The 24,901-nt window shown below is 41.4% G+C and overlaps 1 protein-coding gene across 2 annotated transcripts in view; it reads left to right on the forward strand.

Moving 5' to 3' along the window:
- Window positions 1-1,289: 1,289 nt before the first annotated feature.
- The window catches only part of CCDC126 (coiled-coil domain containing 126), a 45,685-nt gene continuing 22,073 nt past the window's right edge, over window positions 1,290-24,901 (forward strand). The window contains exons 1-2 of one of the 2 annotated variants that reach the window (XM_047753606.1): window positions 1,290-1,539; window positions 12,652-12,918. The gene's annotated coding sequence lies outside the window, so the exon portion shown is untranslated. The remainder of the gene's footprint in view (window positions 1,540-12,651; window positions 12,919-24,901) is intronic. The other variant, XM_047753605.1, reaches the window with a different exon arrangement.

Here is a 24,901-nt window from a genome sequence, read left to right on the forward strand (position 1 = left end):
CATAAAATTTTAAATTAGCTTCTTAAGTTTCTTTTGGTCTTCGCGCGCACACACACACACACACACACACTGAGATTTATGCGGAATTGCACTGGATCTACAGATAAATCTGGGGAGAACTGATATCTTTCAGTACTGAAACTTCCAATTTGTGAACATATATTATCATCGCTTATTTGTTTAGGTCTTTTTCAGTGTTTTAAAATGTTTTTTTTTGGAGTTCTTGCTGTGCCACAGAGGATTAAGAACCTGACTGCAGCACCTTGGACCGCTGCTGACATATGGTTTTGATCCCCTGCCCAGCTCAACGGGTTAAAGGATCTGGTGCTACGGGCAGCATAGGGCACAGCTGTGACTCATTCAATCCCTGGCTTGGGAACTTCCATATGTTTCAGGGCAGCAATTAAAAAAATTTTTTTGGAGTTCCTGTCATGGCTTAGCGGAAACGAATCCGAATAGTAACCATGAGGTTTCGGGTTCGATCCTTGGCCTCTCTCAATGGGTAAAGGATCTTATGTTGCCTTGAGCTGTGGTGTAGGTTGTAGACTGGGCTTGGATGTGACTTTGCTAGTCGTAGGCCAGGGACTATAGCTCCAATTGGACCCCTAGCCTGGGGACCTTCGTATGCTTCGGGTGAGGTCCTGAAAAAAAAATTGTTTTTCTTCATGTAAGTCTTGCATATCTTTGATTGATTTATTCCTCCATATTTGATACTTGTTTGACGCTATTGTAAGCTTCAAATTTCTAACGGAAAAAATTCAGTTCTCTTTTTTCCTGGAGTATAGAAATATGAATTGGATCTATTAACTTTGTTGAACTCATTGATTGTAACATTTTATCTTTAATTCTTTTCGATTTGCCACATAATATTATTAATTTCTTCCCTTCATGTTCAGTCTTTAGTCCTTTTATTTTTCTTGCCTTACTCCATTGGCTAAGAACATTCCAGGGCAATAACCGGCATTCTTGTTAGTAGTATACTTTAAATCACTGCTAAGCCCTTCTACCTCAAGCCAGCAGTGTGTAATTGCTGATTCCCAGCTGGAGGATTTGATTGAGCCGCCCACGCTCTTCTTTCAGCAGCTGCAACGAATTAAAGTAGAAAGCACGCCTCCCTCAAGCTCATCCCGGATTCCAAAGAAGGAGCTGGCCGCCCTCTCCAGTTGCCACGCAACGGCGTCATCCTGACCGGGAGTAGGTGTGCGGCGGCTAGAAGCACGTGCCGCCGCTTCCGCATTCCGGGGACTACATCCCCCACAATGCCGCGCGCCGCGGCCAGCAGGTCTCCGAAGTGGGGGGAAGGGCCGGGCCAGGAGGCGGAGCGGAAGCGGAGTGTGAGGGGTGAGAGGAGTAGAATCTCCACAACCCGGGAATCAATCTTGTCTGTGACTCCCAGTGCTCGGCCTTCCTCCTTCCGACCTGAAGGCTGCTTCCCAAGCGCGGGACGCCGCTGAACGTCTGTTATTCGGATTTCGCTGCGCCGTTTTGGTTCGGGAGCCCGTTGGCGTCGGCGACGGTGACGAGAAGCCCAGAGACAAGGTAATGAGGAGGGGGCAAGAGGGAAGCGGCGGGGGCAAGTGGGAAGCGGCGGGTGGAGGCATCTCCGCCGGCTCGGCCGCGCCTCTCGCGGATCCTCTCGAGCAGGGCGGCCGCCCCTTCTCCGCCGCGCCCCGCCCCCCGCCCTATCGGGGCTGCTGCTACCCGGCGGCTGTGGAGACCCGGCTCGGGCACTGTCCGTCAGCCCCGGGTCACGGTCGGGAGGCTCTTTGTCCCTGCCCTTCGATTCTGACAGTCGCAGCTCCGTGGGCCCTGGGCGGAGAACCGAGCGCGGCGGACTTCGTCCCGCGGCAGCTGGCGCGGAGGAGCGCCGGTCCAGAGCTGAGGGGATGGAGCGCCCGTGCGGCAGTAGCACTCTCTTCTTTTTCTGTTTCTGACAGCTCAGTTCTGTTCTACTTAGAAAGTCAAATGCCCTTTTTCACTTTTCTCTTCGAAACTTAGCTCCTGGATGACTAATAGGGATGAACTTAAACTGTTGTGTCGACTGTGGCTGGTCTCACAAGCCTTATTAAGTAAGAGTGGCTCAGACAATTTCGATTCCAGCCTAATCGACTCACTGCCTGGCCTTAGTGACCTTGGTTAATTAAAGGCTCTAAGCCTGAGTTTTCTCATCAATCAAGTGGCAGTAACAACACACAGCTTTTAAGATGCTGGAATAAGAAATAGTATGCTTACAAACGCCATGAATTCTTCATTTGATGAAAAAATTCTTTGAGTTTGATACTTACATTAGCTATACTGAAGTGGCATCTAGATGTTGTTTTTCCTTGTTTAATCATAAGCACTCCGGGTCGTGTATTCTTCACTTTATATACTTTATTCACCTTAAACCTAAGACAGGAATTCTTTAAAATATGCAGTCTTCTCAGTTTCCGCAGTTTTAAGATGGTTGAGGAGGTTCTTAGGAAATTGATGACTCTGCTGTAGATCAGCTTTAGAGATACAAGGACTTATTCACCCCACCCCCACTCCCAGCTGAGTCCTGTGGGGGATCCTTAGAGGAGCTCAAGTATTTGTTTTGGCAGAGTAAACATCTAGGTGTTCTGCAATCCTTAGTGGGGCTTCATCACTTTACCCTAGTTCAGTATTTTTCTTTCTCTACACTTTCCCGCTGGCTAGTAGTTTTCCCCCTTTGGGATTTGTGTTTCCAAGTTGTAGTTTTTGTTCTCAGAATAAGTTGAATGATTGCAATAAATTTTCTAAGGAATGACTTGAAACGTTTCCCATTAGTGCTTTAGATTCAGTTGTTCTTGAACTGTTTTCTCCTGAATTTTACTGATAGAGGTGATGTTTTTCTTCAAGGAAATTTTTCTGGTCCTTAGTTGAAATTGTTTTTATTTAGAATGTCTGTTCTGTACTACTTTGAGCTCAAACACTGTTCAGCAGTATGTGAAATAACATGTTCTGAGTAATGCTAGTGTTTTTTTTTTTTTTGGCCCAGAGGGCGGCGTGTGGAAGTTCCCAAGCCAGAGATTGAACCTGCACCACGGCAGCAACCCAAGCCACTGCAGTGACACTGCCAGATACTTAACCCACTGCGCCACAAGAAAACTCCCTGAGTAGTGCTGTTTTTGAATTTACAGTTACAGTGGGGAAAAGCCAGTGGAGCCTCATGAATTTTGTTTAATGTCTTGAGTGACAGATGCATTTAAAAAATAATTAAGAAAAAGAGAAATCTAATGAATATATTTCATAAGGACACTAGAGAGCCACAGAATAAATAAGTGAAAAACTTATTTAAACTGTGGGAAATGACATAAAGCGCATAAAGATTTCTGATTCATTTACAGATGTGTTGGCAGAAGTACACATTTTGAGGAAAATATGTTTCTGTGTTGGTGATATTTAGTGCCGTATAGGACAGAGATTAATGACTGTGGAAATACAAGACCTTGGTTTTTGTCTTGGTTCTGTCACTATCTGTATAACCTTAATTTCCTTTGTAGGCTCAATTTCCTCATCTCTCAAATAGTGAATTGGTCCGATGCCAAGGACTCTTCTTACTCAGACTTTTCAATGATAAGTTCTTTTTTAATGTGGAAAAAAATAGTGTAAACCCTTAGAGTCCTTTATTTTTGTCTTAGTCCTCCCTCCCCCACCTTGAGGAAGGGGACACACACAAAAGAGCTAGAAAGCTGCCAAACAAGAATCTCTACTAACTACTTCATCACTGTTTTTCTTGAGCTGTATGTGTTTTCTGTATTTTTAACATGGTTAGTTCTCTTCCTCCCTACTGTGTATCTCTTTGCTTATGTTTTATAGAACTTGAGTTTGTCAATCCCATAGTTCAACTTCTTGGTTTCTTTCTGTGATTTCTTTTTCTTTTTACTCTTACTCCCAACACCTTTTTTTTTTTTTTTCAAGGGGCCTATTTTTGTTCCAGGCCTTAGGCGAGGGTGCTTAGTGCTGGTTTAATTAGCTGTGAAAAGGACGGTGGGGTCATGTGGCACAAAACATGATTGGCTGAGGCAGTGGGCAGGTCAAGCTCTGTGACAGAAATATCTACTAGTACATAATATATTTTGGATTAAACTTTTACTGTGCTGTAGTGATTGAGTAGCTTCCTTTTGCCTTAAGGTTTGTATTCTTCAGTGCTCTTGTCTTTAGTCTCCTCTCCCCAATATGCCATCTAAAAATGATCTGATACCTTGAGATACGATATTTCTATATCTTAACTTGAACTTTGGTGTCCTTTCCCAGGCAGTTCACATTTATTTATTATTTAGTCTTTTTGCCATTTCTTGGGCCGCTCTCTAGGTTCCCAGGCTAGGGGTCTAATCGGAGCTGTAGCCGCCAGCCTACACCAGAGCCACAGCAACGTGGGATCCGAGCCCTGTCTGTGACCTACATCACAGCTCACGGCAATGCCGGATCCTTAACCCACTGAGCAAGGGCAGGGATCGAACCTGCAACCTCATGGTTCCTAGTCGGATTCGCTAACCACTGCACCACGACGGGAACTCCGGCAGTTCACATTTAAAATCTTAGATCTAATTAGGCATGCATGGCTGTGTCCCTTGTTAAATTTTTCTCCCCAGATATTAGCCTCAGGCAATATTATGTAGAGAATAGAGAAAATATTTTAGAAATGAGCCTTTTCCCCTGAAAGTACATTCAAAAGCAAGTCTGTGGAGTACTTTTTTTAGAATTATCTGTACCTCTGAGCTCTAGTGAACACACTGTGTCTTTTTGTAAAAATATCTTGTCTCCAACTATAAATTCCTTAGGAGACCAATAGGCAGTGATTATAGTAGCACCTTTGGCTGAGTGACAGCTTCTCTGCTTGCTTGTTGCTGCTCTTGCAGTTGATAGTTACTTTAGCTAGAGTCCCAGCAGCACAAAAAGTAGAGCACCGAATATATGCAAAAATGGGATTTGAAGGAGAGACTTCTAAGGTAGGATTAGCCATCCATTAATGTTTATAGTCTTGTTATTGCAGTGTTTGCGTAAAAATACAAAGAAGTATTTCAAGATTGGCAGTGTGAAATGTAGTGTTTTTAATATTTTTGACTGAAACCCATAGCAGGATGTTTTTGTACCTCAAGACTCCATAGATAAATAACTGTGTTCATGTGTGTATGTTTATAAAAAAGATATATATACACACACGTGTACATATATAAAACTGAAAAAAACATTTCACAAAATCTGTATTGTGTACAGTCTATTGTGATGGTTTCTGGATTTTGATTGTGTTGTTTAAAAAGTATCAGTGACAAATCCACAAATAACTAATGCTGGAGAGGGTGTGGAGAAAAGGGAACCCTCCTGCACTGTTGGTGGGAATGTAAATTGGTATAACCACCATGGAAAACAGATGGAGGTACCTCAGGAGACCAATAGAAAACTATACATAGAACTACCATTTGACCCAGCAATTCCACTCTTGGGCATATACCCGGAGAAAACTCTCCTTGAAAAAGACACATGCACCTGCATGTTCATTGCAGCACTATTCACAATAGCCAAGACATGGAAACAACCTAAATGTCCATTGGCAGATGATTGGATTAAGATGTGGTATATATACACAGTGGAATACTACTCAGCTATAGAAAAAGAACAGAATCATGCCATTTGCAGCAACATGGATGGAACTAGAGGCTCTCATACTAAGTGAAGTCAGAGAAAGACAATGATTTCACTTATATCTGGAATCTAATATAGGGCACAAATGAACCTTTCCACAGAAAAGAAAATCATGAACATGGAGAACAGACTTGTGGTTGCCAAGGGGGAGGGAGTGGGATAGATTGGAAATTTGTGGTTAATAGATGCAAACTATAGTCTTTGGAATGGATAAGCAATGGGATCCAGCTGTATAGCAGGGAACTATGTCTGGTCACTTGTGATGGAGCATGATAATGTGAGAAAAAAGAATGTGTACATGTATGTGTGACTGGGTCACCTTGCTGTGCAGCAGGAAATTGACAGAACACTGTAAATCAGCTATAATGGAAAAAATAAAAATCATTATTAAAAAAACCTAAAAAAAATTATAGGTTATACTTTTGCTTTTTTTTAAGTTGATTTCTGTTCCTTGCTTTTGAAAAAACGCTGGAATCCTGGGGTGAGAGTTTGTCTTTTTTAAAATTTTTTTGGGCTGCGGCCTGGGAACCTCCATATGCCTCAGGTATGGCCCTAAAACAAAACAAAACAAACATGCCTTAGGATTGGTACCTAGACTAAACTTTATTCCTACTTCATCTTACCCTGTCTCCTTCATATTAGAAAAAGCCAGTAAGAGTACGTTTTTCTGTGTAAAGACCACCATGTCAGATCATTACTGTTTCTATGTTACTGAGCAACAGAACTGCCATTCTCCTAAGAAAGGGGAGTACAAAGCCTTCTTTGCTTGTGGGTCTCCTTCTGTTGACTTTGGACAATTTCTCCAAACCAGGCCATTCCATGTTGTATTGGGAACCATCTCATTCTAGTGTTTGTCTGAAGAGAGTAGGAATAAGGAATTGACTGCCTGCTCCCAAGATTCTGGTTGGAAGATAATTTCAGAGGTTTCAGTGGGAAAGAAATTGGGACCAGTCCCCTATGCTGCTTCTTAGACCTCCTTAGAGGGCCTTTCTTGACCTCATACCTCATACCAACTCCATGCATTCTCATATCAACGTGTTTATTTTCTCCATAGCGATTTATCACAAGCTCATATTAGTTTGTTTCTTTGTTTGCTTATTTACCATCCCACTTTCACTAAAGCATAATCTCTAAAAGAGTGGGAATCTTGTCTTACCTTCTTTCATCTTTCACATCTCCTGTTTCTGGCACATAGTAGGCACTGTAATAAATATTGTGAATGAATAAGGGAGCAGATGAATGAATAAATCAAATTCTTTCATGTTGTAAGAGGAAACTGCTTGTAGTAAAGGTCGTGTTTAGTAGGCATGGGTTTTTCTGCTTTCCTCTCCAACCTCCCAGTTCTTTTTTTTCTGAAAATGTGTTCGTTCTTATTTGCTGATCATGGTGAAGTTATCTACATCCAGAAGACCTTGAATTTATCTTTGTTTTGCTTCATGTTTTTTCTGTTGTAGTTTTTTTGCCTGTTTAAAAAACACCTAAAATCTAAGATTTTTTTCTTTTCTTTTTAGGATCACACATGCGGCGTATGGAGGTTCCCAGGCTATGGGTCGAACAGAGCTACAGCTGCCAGGTTACACCACAGCTCACAGCAACCCTGGATCTGTAACCCACTGAGCAAGGCCAGGGATTGAACCTGAAACCTCATGGTTCCTAGTCAGATTTGTTTCCAGTGCACCACGATGAGAACTCCAAAGATTTCTTAAATTCTTCTTGCATGTTTGTAATACTTTATGTGAGTATATATATTTGAAACTTTAATATGCCAACTTGATAATTTAAAGAATAGTCCAAATTATTTATCTTCACAATTTGATGCTTATTGCCCTAAATTACCATTACTGTTTTCTTGTTACATTCCATTAAAGCAGAAAAGAATAAGGTTCATTTAATATTGCAATTCATTCAGTATTTACAAACACAGTTTTTCTAATGGAGGTAAGGGAGATAGTATGGTGTAGAGAAAAATTTAAATAGTGAGTTAGGACTTGTATTGTGCACCAATACAGTTTCTGCACTAGCTGTTTGTCTCATTTTAGGCAAGATACTTTATATCCTTGGGCTTTAGTTCCTTCATCTGAAATATGAGAAGATTAGACTAGATTTCTTCTTGGGTTCTTTTAGCCTAGAAATGGATAATTGAAGATACAGTTGTCTCTTGGTATCCACGGGGCATAGGTTCCAGGAGCAATCCCACTTCTACCACGTCACACCATGGATACCAAAATCTATGGAATTCTTAAGTTGGTTATATAAAGTGGTATGTTAGTTGCATGTATAACAAGAACTACACAGTTGTACACAGTCCTCTTATATACTTTCAACTATATCTAGATTACGTGAAATACCTAATACAATGTAAATGCTATGTAAATAGTTATCAGGAGTTCCTGCTGTGGCACAACAGGATCAGGGGCATCTCAAGCAGTGGGATGCAATTTCAATCCCCAGCCTGGAACGGTGAGGTAAGGATCTTGCATTGCTGCAGCTGTGGCTCAAATTTGATTCCTGGCCTAGGAACTTCCATATACTGTGGGTGGCCAAAAAAAAAAAAAAAGAGTTGCTAGTGCATGACAGATTCAAGTTTTGCCTTTTGGAACTTCCTGGAATTTATTTTTTTTCCCTCAAATATATTCTATCTGCAGTTAGTTTAAGCTGTGGATATAGAACCTGCTGACTAATTTTATCTTGAAATTTGCATCTCCAGCCCCAAATACCATCACAAGGAGATCACATTGGTGTTTGGGAGAAGGTGGGGTTAGGCTCAGGGGTATGTTTAAAGTAAATATAAGGCATCTCTGCTGATAGTTTTCCATGCTCTGTGGGACTTGTGGTAGCAGTGTAGGGCTCATTACTCTTGCCCTTAAGGGACCTGGGACTTAAAGAGACAAGGCTCACACTCAGGCTTGTGAGACTGCACAACTCAGAGGGATCTGAACTCAAGGGCTGAGCCTTAAACCCAGCCAAAACCCAGATTAGTACTTCAACCTGCTATCTTTTAGTGAAATTGCACACATGGTGTCAGGACTTGCTGGAGCTCAGGTTATTTATGTCTAAACACAGAGGGAATTCAGCAAGAGGCAAAGTGATAGGTAAGAAGTGGATTGATTTATTACCTTTTTTTTTTTTGTCTTTTGTCCTTTTTGGGCTGCACCCGAGGCATATAGAGATTCCAGGCTTGGGGTCTAATTGGAGCTGTTGCTGCCGACCTACGCCAGCGGCATAGCAACACCAGATCTGAGCCGCGTCTGCGACCTACACCACAGCTTATGGCAACCCTTGGATACTTAACCCACTGAGCAATGCCATGGATTGAACCCGAAACCTCATGGTTCCCAGTTGAATTCGTTTCCACTGTGCCGTGACAGAAACTCCAACATTGCTGAATTCTTAACCTGCTATGCCACAAGAGAACTCCAACTTTGTCATTCTTGTTCTGTTTTTGAAATTTTTTATTATTTATTTATTTATTTATTTATTTTGGCTGTCTCATGGTATATGGAGTTCCCAGGCCAGGGATCAGATCTGAGCCGAAGTTGCTGCAAGGCTGGATCCTTAACCCGCTCTTTTGGGCTGGGGATTAAAACTGCATCCCAGCACTCCAGAGACACTGCCTATCCCGTTGTACCATAGTGAGAATTCCATGTCATTCTTATGCTAAAGGATGTGCCCTACCCCCTTCCCTTCTGTTTCAATTGGATAATATGATGTGTACAGTCAGGTGGTATAAAGTCAGGTGCTGTGAGATGTGAGAGAAGATGGTCAAAGTGGGCTAGAAGAAGGTTGTGAGGTTTTGGAGTCCATCTGGCTAACGTAGCGTTTAAGCAGATGCTCTAGTCTCATTTTAGGCTATATGGAAGAGGAATCAACAACATGCTAATTATGTCATTTTTTAGGACTGGGTAAGGCCTTCATTGTCTACTACCAATGCACTATTTCACAGATTGTGAGAAGAAATTTTTTCAAGCCTGCAGCTTGACAGCATGTTAAGTAGCTGAATGTGAGGATGTTAGGAAACATGTTTGGTAAATAAAAATATCATGTAGATGTAAAATATTATTGTAAGCAGATAGAGTAGGGGTTCCCCAGAGAAAGAGAACCAGGCATGGCTTTCTTCACATAAGTCATTTTGCCCTAAGCTATTTTGTGATCTAAACCTGGCCATAATGCTGGCCCTTGAACAGGTCTCGGTAAGTAATGTTCATTCTTAGTAGAGAATGCAGAAACATTCAAACAAAGACAATACATCAGTTATAAAGACTCCCAATTCTGTTTCAGTGGGAAAGATGAGCTTGAAGCCCTCAACCAATAGATCAACTAGAACCTAAGGGATGATAGTGATCTTTTCTGACCCTTCTGACTTCAACAGCTAAAGCTTGGATTACCCACGCCCCTTCATGAATGTGCCTGTACCCTTAAAAATTCCTCAGTTTTGCTGTTCCAGGAGACTGCTTTGGGAAAGATGCCTGTTCTCTCTTTACTTGCTGCAAGTAATAATAAATCCTTCCTTCTGATCTTTGGCTTGGTTGTGTCTTTTGGCTTGACACCCACCAGGACACGAACCCAGTTTTCAGGTAACATTATTATTGCTATTGCATGATAAAGTGAGAAGATTAGTATGATTGGGATATTTTTGTGACTTAATGGGAAATAAATTTGATCTTTGGGGACTAGATTATGGAGAGACATGAGAGCCAGTCAGGAGTTTTATTTGGGTCTAATAAAACATCCCCTGTATTAACTCAGGTTACTCAGATTAAGAATTACTGGCATTTCTAAGTACCTGATACTACTAATAAATGTTAATATTTAATGTGAGGTATGAGGTGTTATTTATCCTCACAAGTATTGGGTAGGTAATGTGTCCATGCTGTAAGTGAGGTTATTAGGGTTTAAGGAGATAATTTAGTTAAGGTCTTAAAGATAGAATACAGTCAGCCCTTTGTACCTTCAGGTTCCACATCTGTGGATTCAACTGTAGATTGAAAATATTGAAAGAAACAATCCCAGAAAGTTAAAAAAACAAAATTGAATTGGCTTCTAGTAGGCAGTTATTTCTACAGTGCTTAAATTGTATTTACAGCTATTTACTTAGCATTTACACTGTATTAGGTAGTATTAGTAATCTAGAGGTGATTTAAAGTATACAGGAGGATGTGTATAGGTTATATGCAAATACTATGCCACTTTATGTGAGTGACTTGAGCACCTATGGATTTTGGTATCCACTGGGAGTCCTGGAACCAATCCCCTGTGGATACTGAGGGAGTACAGTACTGTACATAATTTCATTGGAGATTATTAATCTCCAATAGAGAATGCCTTGAGGCTGGAGGTGGAGTAGGAGTGGGAGTGCTCCTTTTTGAAGAGGTAACATTTGAGCTAAATACTAAAGGATTAAAAGAAGTAAGCCATGGGGAGAGCATTCCAAGCAGGAGGATAGATGTATAGACTTGGAGGTCAGAAAGAATTTGGTGTGTTTGTCCTGGCTTAGCTGTAGCACAGTGAGCAAGTGGTATGGGATTAGGACAGATAGAGATAAGGGTGGTAGTCAGCTGTGCAGAGCCTTCTGGACTGTGGTACTGTTGCCAAACACAAGTTTGTGTGCCTGATGCACAGTAAGACTGAGCAAACCGAAATGTGAGTTTGGAGCAGAGAAGGGTTTATTGCAAGGGCTATGCAAGGAGAATGGGTGGCTGTGCTCAAGAACCCTGAACTCTGAGAGTTCCCACTGTAGCTCATTGAGTTAAGAATCTGGTGGTGTCTCTGTGGTGATGCAGTTTTGATCCGGTGGGCTGGCCCAGTGGGTTAAGGATCAGGCATTGCCATAGCTGTGGCCAGAAAAACAAAAACAAAAACCGAACAACCTGAACTCTGGGAAATCTTGTGTTCAGCAGTTGTTTTCTCAGCATTATTATTATTATTATTATTATTATTTTTGCATCATCTTTTTTTTGTTGTTGTTGCACCCATGTCATGTGGAAGTTCCTGGGCCAGGGATCAAACCTGGGTCATAGCTGTTGCAATGCAGGATCCTTAACCCACTGCACCACACGGGAACCTCCAGCACTGTTATTTCTTGACTAATCCTCTTTTGTTTCTGTATTCCCTCTCTTCCCTGATTAATAACTGTTTGAATCTGCCCTTTGGAACTCAGGGAAGGCCTAGGAGGCCGAAGCTTTTCTCTACAAACAAGAAACAGGAACATGGAAAGGCTTTTTGTACCTAGGAGGGCCCCACAGTGTCCTGTTCCATTTCAGTAGAGTTTTAATTTTAAGTACAGTGAGGACACATAGCAGAATTTTAAAGCAGGGGAGTGATATGATATGACTGTTTGTGTATGGTTAAAAAAAATTACATGTACCATTTTAACCATTTTTAAGTGTATAGTTCAGTAGCATTAAGTATTCATTTTCTTGTGCAACTATCACTATTATACATCTCTAGAACTTTTTCTTCATCCTAGAGTAAAACTCTGTACTCTAAACTTTAAACCATAACTCCATTCTCTTATCCCCCCAGCCACTGGTAACTACCATCCTACTTTCTATCTCGATGTATCTAACTGTTCTAGGTACTTATATATGTGGAATCATACATTTGTCTTTTCGAATCTGGCCTCTTTAATGTAATATAATGCCTTTAATGTTCATCTGTGTTGTAGCTTGTATCAGAATTTTATTTCCTTTTAAAGCTGAATAGTATTTCCCTATATGTATATGTCACATTTTATCTGTTCATCTGTTGATGGATACTTGTGTTGTTTCCACCTTGCAGTGCTACAGTGAACATGGGTATAACAAGTCTCTCTTTGAGTCACTGCTTTCAGTTCTTTTGTAATTATACCCAGAAGTGGACAAATGGTATTCTGTGTTTAATTTTTTTTTAAGAACTGCCATACTAATTTCCACAGCACCTGTATCATTTTACATTTCCACCAGCAGTGCACAAGAGTTTGAGTTTCTTCACATCTGTACCAACACTTGTTTTTTGTTTTTTTTATAGTTGCTGTGGGAGAAGAAAACTTTTCATCTGCATTTTTATGTTCAGTGCCTGGGTCTCTGCAAACTAAACTGACAGCAGGTTAACAGGAGAAAAAGGATTATTTTATATGCAAATGGTGGGCATCACAGAAATGAAATGAAAACTCCAAAGAAGCAGTTTGTCCTGAGAGCATATATACCATTTAAACAAAGAGCCGTAAATTGTGAAAATGTGCCAAGATGAAGGAAAAAGGAGTTTGAATTTCTGAAGGCAGTAGATTGGGGGAAGGTAAATAAATGGGGGAAACTAATGGAAGATGAGGTTTGTTTTAGTAAGGAGTGTTTGTACAGATTTGTCTCTGCATCAGCTCCCTGTCTGCTGTGATAAGAGTGTTCTCACCTTTCTTGTGGGAAATTAATGTCTTGCTTTTAGGTAGAAAGGGGGAGAACAGGGAGGCCTTTTGTATGTGCTGTTTCTCGTTTATCTTCAGCTCAAAATAATCCTTATACCAAAGTGGCATATTCTGGGGTGGCATGTTCTGACACCCTTCATAGCCAATTCTAATGGATATGAGGTAGTATTTCATTGTGGTTTTAATTTGCATTTCCCTAAGTGAAACTGACATCACTAAAGGCCTGAACCTAGCCAGCACACAGATTGGGACTTGAACCCACGTTCTGGGTCTCGAACCCAGCCTAAATGAAGATTGGGATTTTCGGGATTTGAACCCACAGTTTTGTTTTTTTTTCTTTTTGGGGCTGCCCCTGTGGCATATGGAAATTGCTAGGCTGGGGCCCAGTCAGAGGTATAGCTGGAGCTACAGCTGCTGGCCTATGCCACAGCCACAGCTATGCCAGATCTGAGTCATATCTGTGACGTACACCACAGCTCAGGGCAATGCCAGATCCTTAACCCACTGAGCAAGGCCAGAGATTGAACCCACAGCCTCATGGTTCCTAGTTGGATTTGTTTCTGTTGTGCCACAACAGGAACTCCCTGAACCCACAGTTTTAAAATAGAATCACTCACCCGGTATCTGCACTTACTGACGTTCAGGTTCTTCGTGCCTCCCGCAGAAGGAATTCGGCGAGAGACAAAGTGATAGGCAAGAAATAGATTTAATAAGATAGGATGCTTGTGAGAGATGCAAGCTGGCAGGCAAGGTAGCTCCTCCTCAGTATTCAGTAAGGTGTGTATTCAAATCATCAGAAGGGCAGTCCTCAAATTCTTGCCCTTGGTTTGCTCCCCCCCCCAATGACCTGAGGCAATTCTCGAGCCTCCTCTAGTCAAGCTAGCCTGCCTCCTTCTATTGAACGAGTGATTATTAACTTATAGTTATTAACTAGGTTTCCCTCTCTATGATCCTTTATTGGGATTTCTAGAACTACCTGTGCCTACTCTATCCCTATCATAAGGATTGGTGATTTGAGCATCTTTTCATGTGTTTATTGACAATTTACATGTCTCCATGGAAGAAAATTAAATTTGTGAAATTTGGAAATTAAAATTGTGACTATTCAAATCATGACTTTTGTTTTGCCCTGAGGACAATAGCTTGAAGTGGTGTTGGAGAGGACTCTAGCAAAGCACTTGAGAAGTAGATAGAGGTATTCAACTGGAGATGATGGTACTTGGACCATGCCCTGTTGCTTTTCTTCAGATTCTTCTACTCTACAAGATACTTCGAGGTGTCCTCTCCTTAATTCTACCTTTGGGCCATATTGTGTATAATTCCCTTTGTAATTGCTGAGAAATTTCCTCTGGGAATCCTCAGAATATTCAGAAGTCTCTCTTAGGTCAAAATAATAATGATGATGAAGTTGATAACATTTCTGAACCAAACTTGGATCCACTCTCCTGCACACGGTGAAGCCCAGCCAATCTACTGACCCTGGGTTGTTGCAAAGGAAAGTGCAGTGTTTGTTTATCATAAGGTTCCATGCAAGGAGTCTGAGACAACTAATGCTCAAAAAACTTGGAACTCCCTGATGGTGTTAGAGGAGAATTTTTTTTTTTTTTTTTTTTTTGCTTCTTAGGGTTGCATCTGAGGCATTTGGAAGTTCCCAGGCTAGGGGTTGAATTGGAGTTGCAGCCGCTGGACTACTGCACAGCCACAGCAACACCAGATCCAAGCTGTGTCTACGACCTCCACCACAGGTCATGGCAATGCCGGATCATTAACCTGCTAATCGAGGCCAGGGATTGAACCTGAATCCTCTTGGATGCTAGTCAGCTAGTCAGCTTTGTTTTCTGTTGAGTCAGAAGAACTCCTAGAGGAGAAATTTTTATAGGCAAAATTGGGGATGGGGGCTACTGGATATATGACTTTATTCTGATTGGTTGGTGGTGAGATAACAGGGTGGTGTTCCAGGAGTCTGGTGTTCCCTCTGAAGTTACAGTTTTCCACCTGGATGGGAACTTTAGTTCCTGCCCTGAAGAACTCACAGATATGTTGTGTATATTTCTTGGGGAAGAGCTAGCACTTTGCCCCAACACTGCGTTATTGTTTCCTGTTTTTTTTTTTTTTTCTTTTTTCTTTTTTGACCAACCCTTGGGAAATGGTGTTCCCAGGCCAGGGATCAGATCCCAGCTGCAGTTGCAGGGTCCTTAACCCACTTGCTGGCTGGGGAATGATCCCCTTGGGTCACAGCTGAAACTCCTGCACTATTGTTTCTTGATCCCTCCTTTGTTTTTGCATTGTTTCACTTTCCCTGATTAGCACCTGTTTGAATCTGCTCTTTGGAACTTCTAGGAGGCTGAATGAAGCCTATTCCTAAAAGCAAGAGAAGGGGTGGGGGGGGCAGTCCAGGACAACAAGAAAAGTACTTATACCCAGGATGACCTCACAGGATCGTGCTCAGTTTCAATAATGATTTTATTTTTGCCTTTGAAAACTCTCCATTGGTTTGTTACTTGGGACAAATTTGAAGTTTTGTGTTTTTTCAAGTGACTAGTGGCCTAGAAGTTAGGATGAAAAAATTTTTAGACTGTAGACTTTTGGTGGAGGGAGAACTCTAATAAATACTATGCTAGATGGTAGCCCTAAGTCCTCAGCAATAGTGTTAGACCTTTTAGGTTTGTAGTTATTGTCTCCGTACTGATGTAGGTGGCCTTCCAGGAGCTTGACCAGTACTTGAAACACAAAGAAAAAAAATGGAGAAGTTGTGTTACTGAACACAAGTTTGTGTGCTTGAGGGACAGTGAGGCTAAACTCAAACATTAGAGTTTGGAGCAGAGAAAAGTTTATTGCAGGGCCAAGCAGGCAGAAAGGGTGGTTTGTGTTCAAAAACCTCGAACTCCCTGATGGTTTTGGGGAAGAAGTTTTTATAGGCAAAATTTGGGGTGAGTGGTGCAGGGTGTGTGACTTTCTTTTGATTGACTGGTGGTGAGGTAACAGGATGGTGCTCTAGGAATCTTGTGCTCAGCCTGAAGCTGTCATCCTCCACCTGGATAGGGGCTTTAGTTTCTTCAAAAGAACTCAAAATTATTGTTACATGTTTTACTTGAGGAGGAACCCCAAAGCTGCATTATTGTTTCTTGACTGCTCCTCCCTTGTTTCTTTGTCCCCTCTGTTCTCCGATTATCACCTGTTTGAACCTGCCCTTTGGAACACAGGGAAGGTCAGAGAGGCTGGGTGAAACCTATTTCCTATAAATAAAGATGGGGAACAGAGGGAGGACACAGAAAGGTTCTTGTGCCCAGGAGGTCCCCACAGGGTCCTGTTTGATTTCAGTTCAAAGTGCACATTCCTTGTCATTTGCAACTTTGAACATTGCACGGAAAGAAGAGATGGTAAACTCTCCTTTTTCTTTTTCCTTCCTAAACATTGAGTCTAAGATTGATTTCTCTTTGAAAGCACTAAAGTGGGAGTTCCCTAGTGGTTCAGCAGGTTAAGGACCTGGTGTTGTCACTGCTGTGGCTCAGGTTCAGTCCCTGGTCCGGCAATTTCTGCATGCCTTGGGCATGGCAAAAAAAAAAAAAAAAAAAAGGTGCTAAAGTACTTTAGTTGTTAAGAATTCAAAAACTTCTTGGAGTTCCCGTCGTGGCGAAGTAGTTAATGAATCCGCCTAGGAACCATGAGGTTGCTGGTTCGGTCCCTGGCCTTGCTCAGTGGGTTGAGGATCTGGCGTTGCCATGAGCTGTGGTGTAAGTTGCAGACGTGGCTAGGATCCCGTGTTTCTGTGGCTCTGGTGTAGGCTGGTGGCTACAGCTAGGGTTAGACCCCTACCTAGCCTGGAAACCTCTATGTGCCGTGGGAGCTGCCCTGGAAAAAGCAAGAAGCCAAAAAAAAAAGAATTCAGAAACTTCTTGTCTTTTTACCTCTTTTTTTTTTTTTTTTGCTTTTTAGGGCCGCACTTGTGGCGTATGGAGGTTCCCAGGCTAGGGGTCTAATTGGAGCTACAGCTGCTGGCCTACAGCACAGCCACAGCAACTTGGAATCCGAGCTGCATCTGTGACCTACACCACAGCTCACGACAATGCCAGATCCTTAACCCACTGAGCGAGGCCGGGGATCGAACCGGCAACTGCATGGTTCCTAGTTGGATTCGTTTATGCTGCGCCACGACAGGAACTCCAATGATGTAGTCCTTCAATTTTTTTTGTCTGTGTGAAACCTTAGAAATACAAGAAACTAGAACAGTGTGTTCATATTGATCCTGCAGACTGAAGTGGTACCAGTGGAAATTGCTTTCTCTTCTCTTTACTTCTACCCCTGGCTAGTAAATGCAGGGCCTGCTGTGGTAGGAATGACTTGGATTCTAGTAAAGGTCACCTCTTTGTCTCTCTCTAACTCCTTCCCCTTCAAGGTCATTATAGATAGGGACACTAGGAATCCTATGTCATACCTAATGAACTGACTTGTAACCTTGAATTTAGTGGCCCTGTCTGTAGCTGTCATTGATGTTTCATGAAGAAATTTGAAGCTTGGACAGTGGTTCCCAAACTTTGCTGCACATTGAAGTAAACTTGGGCCCTTCAAAAAATACCGTTCGATGCCTGGCTCCCACCTCTAGACATACTAATCCAATTGATATGGGGCATGACCTACATTGGGATTTAGAAAAAAAAAACTCTCCAGGTGATTTTAATGTGAGCATTGTCTGAGAAGATGCCAAAGGCAGAATTATATGCTGTTTGGAATCTTAGTCACCTCTGCTGGGCTTGGTTGGAATTGCTTGTGGAAATGAACCCTCAGAACAGTTTTCAGGGCTTTCTTGGGTTGCTGTGGCTAGTCCTCACGGGCCCTTGAACTGTTCAGCTCTTTGTCAGGCATAAGCTGGCTCTGGGTCATCTTTTTAACCTAGAGGAGTTTCCACGGTGTCCTTTTTTTCTGATAGCTCCCACATTCACTTTATTCCTCGGGTCCTTTTGTAATTCCCTATGTAGCATGACATTAACTATTCCCAACTTCTCACCTCTTTACTGCTCCCAGAGACAGACTTTTTTTGGCCACACCTGAGGCGTATGGAAATTCCTGGCCAGGGATTGAATCCAAGCTGCAGCTGCTGCAACAATGCCAGATCCTTAACCTACTTTACCGGGCCAGGAATTGAAACTGTGCTTCAGCAGCGACTCAGTCTGCTGCAGAGACATGAAATCCTTCCTGCCACAGCGGGAACTCCAAGACAAACCCTTTTCGTAGTAATTGTTTTATGTTTATCGCTACAGAAAAACATGTTAAGAAACACAAGCAAGTTACAAAGCATATACATTTCTTACTGTACAGTCCCTATAAAAGTTCCTGACTTCCCAGAGTTCCCTTGTGGTACAGTGGGTTAAGGATTGGGGATTTGATGTTGTCACTGCAGCAGCCCCGGTTGTTGCTGTGTGGCGGGTTTGATCCTTGGCCCTGGAACGTCCACATGTCATAGGCTCGGCCAAAAAAAAAAAAAAAGGTTCCAACTTCCCTCCGAGATAGCTTGCTTTAATTTTGCTGAGGGCAGTGGTGAACAGACTCATTACATATGGAGTCAAAGCTATGAAAACCTTTCATGAAACGCTCTTTTCTGAAACTAATGGTGCAATATAGAACAATAAGCGTTCTGTATTTAATATTTGCAGCTTAGATCTTTGGGTCCCTCACACTGAAAAACAGTAGGTATAAATTGGGTTTCCTTGTTCCCTGGGATTTATTACTTTGGGGGCATATCCTCCTCAGCTATGCTTCTGCCTTATCCCCTACCAGTTTTTGATCTCTGTGTCTGGTGTTGGTGCTGCCGTTCACTCTTTAAAGTTTGTGTTTGTGATGGTGAGCAGCCCATCATTCTTAAGCTTGTACCTACTTGGGAAGAATTTACCTCTTAGGGATTGGCTCTCTATTTTGGATTGTTTTCCTCTAGCCACCCCTGCTTCCTAATTTCCTATTCTCTGCCTAATGCCATTTACATTGTTGGGGATTTGTCACTTTTGTAGAGTTTTGTGAAACCTAGGCCTTTTAATAGGGCTAGTTTCAAGGACACCCCTTCTTTTTTTTGTCTTTTTATGGGGTCAAATCAGAGCTATACTTGAGGCCTATGCCACAGTCGCAGCAACCCTGGATGTTTAAGCTACTGAGCGAGGCTAGGGATTGAACCCACATCCTCATGAAGACTGTATTGGGTTCTTAACGTTCTGAGCCCCAAAGGAACTCATCAAAGACCCTTTTATTTTTATTTTTTTTAAACTGAAATAGATCAGTTCCTGCTCTGGTGCAGCAGGATTGGCGGTGTCTCTGCAGCACCAGGATGCCGGTTGATCCCCAGCCTGCACAGTGGATTAAAGGATCTGATGTTGCCATAGCTGCAGCGTAGGTCACTGCAGAACTGTGGTTCTGATCTTATCCCTGGCCCTGGGACTCCATATGCCGTAGGGCAGCCGAAAAAAGAAAAAAATGAAGTACAGTTAATTTGCAATGTAGTGTTAGTTTCAAGTGATTCACACACAGATTCTCTTTTTCAGATTCTTTTCCACTATAGGTTATTACAAGATATTGAGTATAGTTTCCTGTGCTATAGCCCCTTGTTGTTTGCCTATTTTATTTGTATATGTCAATCTCAAACTCTTTTTTTTTTGTCTTTTTTAGGGCCTCATCTGCGGCATATGGAGGTTCCCAGGCTAGGGGTCTAATCAGAGCTACAGCTGCCGCCCTACACCACAGCCACAGCAATTCGGGATGCAAGCTGTGTCTGGGACCTACACCACAGCTCATGGCAACGCCAGATCCTTAACCCACTGAGCGAGGCCAGGGATCGAACGTGCAACCTCATGGTTCCTAGTTGGATTTGTTTCTGCTGCACCACGACGGGAACTCCTCAAACTCTTTTTCTTAATTCTCCTCCCCGCCTACCACTATACCCTTCCATAACCATAAATTTGTTTTCTGTGTCTGTGAATCTGTTTTGTAAATGAGTTTATTTGTATCAGATTTTTAGATTCCACGTGTGTTACCATATGTTTGTCTTTCACTGTCTGACTTACTTCACTTAGTATGATAATCTCTAGGTTCATCCATGTTGCTGCAAATGGCAGGATTTCATTCTTTTTTATGGCTGAGTACTATTCCATTATAGTTATATATCATAGTTTCTTTATCCATTCCTCTGTTGATAGACATTTAGGTTGCTTCCATGTCTTGGTTTTGTAAATAGTGCTGTTATGAACACTGGGGTGCATGTGTCTTAGAATTACAGTTTTGTCCAAATGTATACCCAGATGTGGGATTGCTTTTCTCAATAGTGACTGCACCAATTTAGATTGCCCCCAACAGTGTAGGAGGGTTCCTTTTTCTCTACATTGTCTCCAAAATGTATTATTTGTAGACTTTTTAATGATGGGCTATTTTGACTGGTGTGAGGCAATATCTCATTGTAGTTTTGATTTGCATTTTTCTAATAATTAGCAGTGTTGAACATTTTTTCATGTGCCTACTGGCCATCTGTATATCTTCTTTGGAGCAGTAACTCTTTAGGTCTTCCACCCATTGTTTGGTTGGGTTTTTTGCTTTTTTGTTTTTGATATTAAGCTGTATGAACTGTTTGTTTATTTTGTGAATTAGTCTCTTGTTGGTAGGTAGCATCAACTGCAGATATTTTCTCCCAGTAGTATAGATTGCCTTTTTGTTTGTCTAGGGTTTCCTTTGTTGTGAAAAAGCTTTTAAGTTTAATTAGGTCTCATTTCTTTATTTGTATTTGCATTACTCTAGGAGACAGATAAAAAAATATTGCTGCGATTTATGTCACAAAGTAGTCTATGTTTACTCTTAAGAGTTGTATAGTATCTGGTCTTTTTTGGTTCTTTCATCCATCTTGAGTTTATTTTTGTTTATGGTGTTAGAGAATGTTCTAATTTCATTCTTTTACGTGTTGCTCTCCAATTTTCCTAGCACCACTTATTGAAGAGACTGTCTTTTCTCCATTGTATATTCTTGCCTCCTTTGCCATAGATTAATTGACCATAATGGTATTGGTTTATTTCTGGGCTTTATCCTGTTCCATTGATCAGTATTTCTGTTTTTGTGCCATTATCATAATGTTTTGAAGACTATAGCTTTTTAGTATAGTCTGAAGTCAGGGAGCCTGATTCCTCCAACACTGTTTTTCTTTCTCAGCATTACTTTAGCTGTTTGGGGTCTTTTGTGTTTCCATACAAATTAAAATTTTTTTGTTCTAGTTCATTGAAAAATGTCATTGGTAATTTGATATGGATTGCACTGAGTCTATAGATTACCTTGGGTAGTATGGTCATTTTATGGTTAATATTGATTATTCCAGTCCATGAACATGGTGTATCTTTTCATCTGTTTGTGTTATCTTCAATTTCTTTCATTAGTGTCTTATAGTTTTTGGAGTACAGGTTTTTTGCCTCCTTAGGTAGATTTATCTCTAGGTATTTTTTCTCTTTTTGTTGCCATGTTAAATGGGATTTTTTCCATAATTTCTTTTTCTGATATTTCATTGTTAGTGTACAGAAATGCAGTCAATTTCTGTGTATTAATTTTGTATCCAGCCACTTTACCAAATTCATTGATGAGCTTTGTAAGAACTCTTATAGAAGAGTTCTCTAAGAACTTCTTATGGAAGTTCCCAGACTAGGGGTCGAACTGCTGGCCCACACCACAGCAACTTGGAATCTGAGCTGTGTCTTCGACCTACACCACAGCTGATGGCAACGCCAGATCCCCAACCCACTGAGCAAGGCCAGGGATCAAACCCATGTCCTCATGGTTACTAGTTGGATTTGTTTCTGCTGTGCCACAATAGGAACTCCCTATAAGAACTCTTTTAAAGGAAAAGAGAGACTCTGAATGGAGATAGAGATTCTGAATTTGTGGACTTGCAGCCCTTGCCAAATTTCAGGCAAGTGAAGTCAGTGGGCCTGGGTAAAAATTTTAGCAGGTTAACCTCTCAAAGCCTTAATTTGATTGTCTTTTTTTAAAATAACATTTTTTTTTTTTCTTTTTAGGTCTGCACCATGGCATCTGGAAGTTCCCAGGCTAGTAGTTGAATCAGAGTTGCAGCTGCTGGGCCTACATCACAGCCACAGCAACACAGGATCCAAGCCGCATCTGTGATTTACACCAAGCTCATGGCAATGCTGGATCCTTAACCCACTGAGCAAGGCCAGGGTTCCTACCCAAATCCTCCTAGATGCTATCGAGTTTGTTAACACTGAGCCACAACAGGAACTCCTGATTATCTTTAAAGTGAGAACAACATTTTTCTTTTGAGGTTATACAAATACTAAATGAAGTAACCCTTGTGAAATGTTTATTTAAGAGTTAGGCACATTTGGAGTTCCTGTGGTGGCTCAGTGGTTAATGAATCTGATTAGGAACCATGAGGTTGCAGGTTCCATCCCTGGGTTTGCTCAGTGGGTTAAGGATCTGGCGTTGCTGTGAGCTGTGGTGTAGGTCGCAGACTAGGCTGTGATCCTGAGTTGCTCTGGCCCTGGCGTACGCCGGCAGCTACAGCTCCGATTAGACCCCTAGCCTGGGAACCTCCACATGCCGAGGGAGTGGCCCTAGAAAAAGCAAAACGACCAAAAAAAAAAAAAAGAGTTAGGCACATAAGAACTCAGCACTTGTTCACTGCTACAGTTTCTGCTACTGCTGTTTTACTGCCATTGATGTGAAAGAGGAGCAGTGGTTAAGAGTCGAAGCTTTGAATCCTCCTTCTACCGCTATTCAGTTGAATGACTTTGGGCAAGTTATTTAATGTCTCTTGATCTCAATTTTTTTTTAACCTGTTTGAGAGTATTATTAGTATGAAATGTTGTGAAGATTAATAAGTTAATTCATGTAAGCAGCTTAGAGCAGAATCTGGTACTAAGTAAGTGTATGATGGTTATTGCTGCTATTTAACTGAAGTACCCTCTTTACCTCTGGTTTTGAGTCTCTTCCTTTTTGGCCTAGAATAAGTATAGTAACCTAGAACTCTCTAGGTTGTCTTTTTTTTTTTTTTTTTTTGTCTTTTTGCTATTTCTTTGGGCCACTCCCACGGCATATGGAGGTTCCCAGGCTAGGGGTCGAATTGGAGCTGTAGCCACTGGCCTACGCCAGAACCACAGCAACTCGGGATCTGAGCCGTGTCTGCAACCTACACCACAGCTCACGGCAACGCCGGATTGTTAACCCACTGAGCAAGGGCAGGGACCGAACCCGCAACCTCATGGTTCCTAGTCGGATTCGTTAACCATTGCGCCACGATGGAAACTCCTAGGTTTTCATTTTAACCTTCATTTGCTAAAATACCTACAAGTGTGTATTCTCACTTCTCTGGTGATGTAACTTTTCTGGCTTTGTTGTCATACTAGCTTTAGAACCCTACTGTCACTGCTTCCCAGTTAATATTTCCACTGGGTGCTAAGTCAGATAATTTAGCACTCAGGTCAAAACTTGAAAAGACATAGGAGCCTGTAAAGATTTATAAAGGAAGAATACATTTAACATATATATGTAAAAGAATGTTTTCAAATTTTGCTTGGTAATCCATAATTTCCACTTTCTGAGCTCAAATGTAAAAATCTTTGTAGAAAAAAACATTAGGTAACATTGACTTGGTGAAGCAAAGTTTAGTAATCCAGTATTGATATTAATGGTATTGGAGTTCCTGTTGTGGCTTGGTGAGTTAAGAACCCAACATAGTGTCCGTGAGGATGCAGGTTCGATCCCTGGCCTTGCTTAGTGGTTCAGCAGTCTGGCATTGCCACAGGCTGTGGTGTAGGTTGCACATGTGGCTTGGAGCTGGTGTGGGCTGTGACTGTGGCATAGCCGGCAGCTGCAGCTCTGATTCAGCCCCTAGCCCAGGAACTTCCATATGCCTCAGGTTTGGCCTGAAGAAGAAAAAAAATTTAAAAAAGATACTAATTTATCATTTTAATAAGATCTGAAGGGATTTATTCTGTGCATGGTAACTAAAGAAAAAAGCAGAAATAGAAGAAAATTAGAAAATGAGTTAATTCTCCAATTTTAATGCAGTTATTATTTTACCGTAGTAATTATCATACCCAGTTAGGTAGTCATGCTTGTAGTAAGATTTGGCAGGATCAGTTACACTTTAGCAAGAGTAGATGGGTATTCTTCAAACTTTGGCGCTCCTGGATTTATTGGATGTGTATCAGGGACTGGGTAGCAGGGGTGAGGGAAAGGAAGAGTGGGGATTTTCTGAATAGGAATTGGCAGAGCAAAGATTCCCCACTTAGCTCAACTTGTGCACATCTACTAGAGGAGCTTTGATTATGTATGTTTTGTATTTTGATATTTTGCATAAGATTATTAAATACTTTATTTTAAAAAAGGTTTGAAAGCATCTATGCTAGAAAGCAAATTTTTTGAGCAGAATTGTAGTTTCCCTACTGCCTAGCATATGTGCTGGTTCAGTAAATATTTGTTGAGGAGTTCCATTGTGCACAGTGGGTTAAGGATCTGGTGGTGTCACTGCAGCTGCTCAGGCTCAAACTAGATTTTATTAGTTTAGTTATATGATTATACCCTATGAAGTGGTTTAAAATTAATATGTTTTATTTGCCCATACTACTAAGTACAGGAAGTTAAAAAATTCTTAAGGATTGTTTTCATTAAGCTATAAAACTTTTTTGACTTCAGGTTTATTTTTACTTAAAGAATTTTACTACATTAGATGTAATTGAAGAGTTTTCTTCACTGGACAGTTTTGGTAATTCATGCACATTATTATTCTCCAGGTGTTTTGAGATTCCATGTTTGTCACCGCTTTTCTCTTTTTAAAAAATTGAAGTATTGGAGTTCCCGTTGTTGTACAGTGGAAACAATTCT

This window comes from Phacochoerus africanus, chromosome 11, assembly GCF_016906955.1.
Source record: "Phacochoerus africanus isolate WHEZ1 chromosome 11, ROS_Pafr_v1, whole genome shotgun sequence".
In the NCBI taxonomy this organism is placed as follows: domain Eukaryota; kingdom Metazoa; phylum Chordata; class Mammalia; order Artiodactyla; family Suidae; genus Phacochoerus; species Phacochoerus africanus.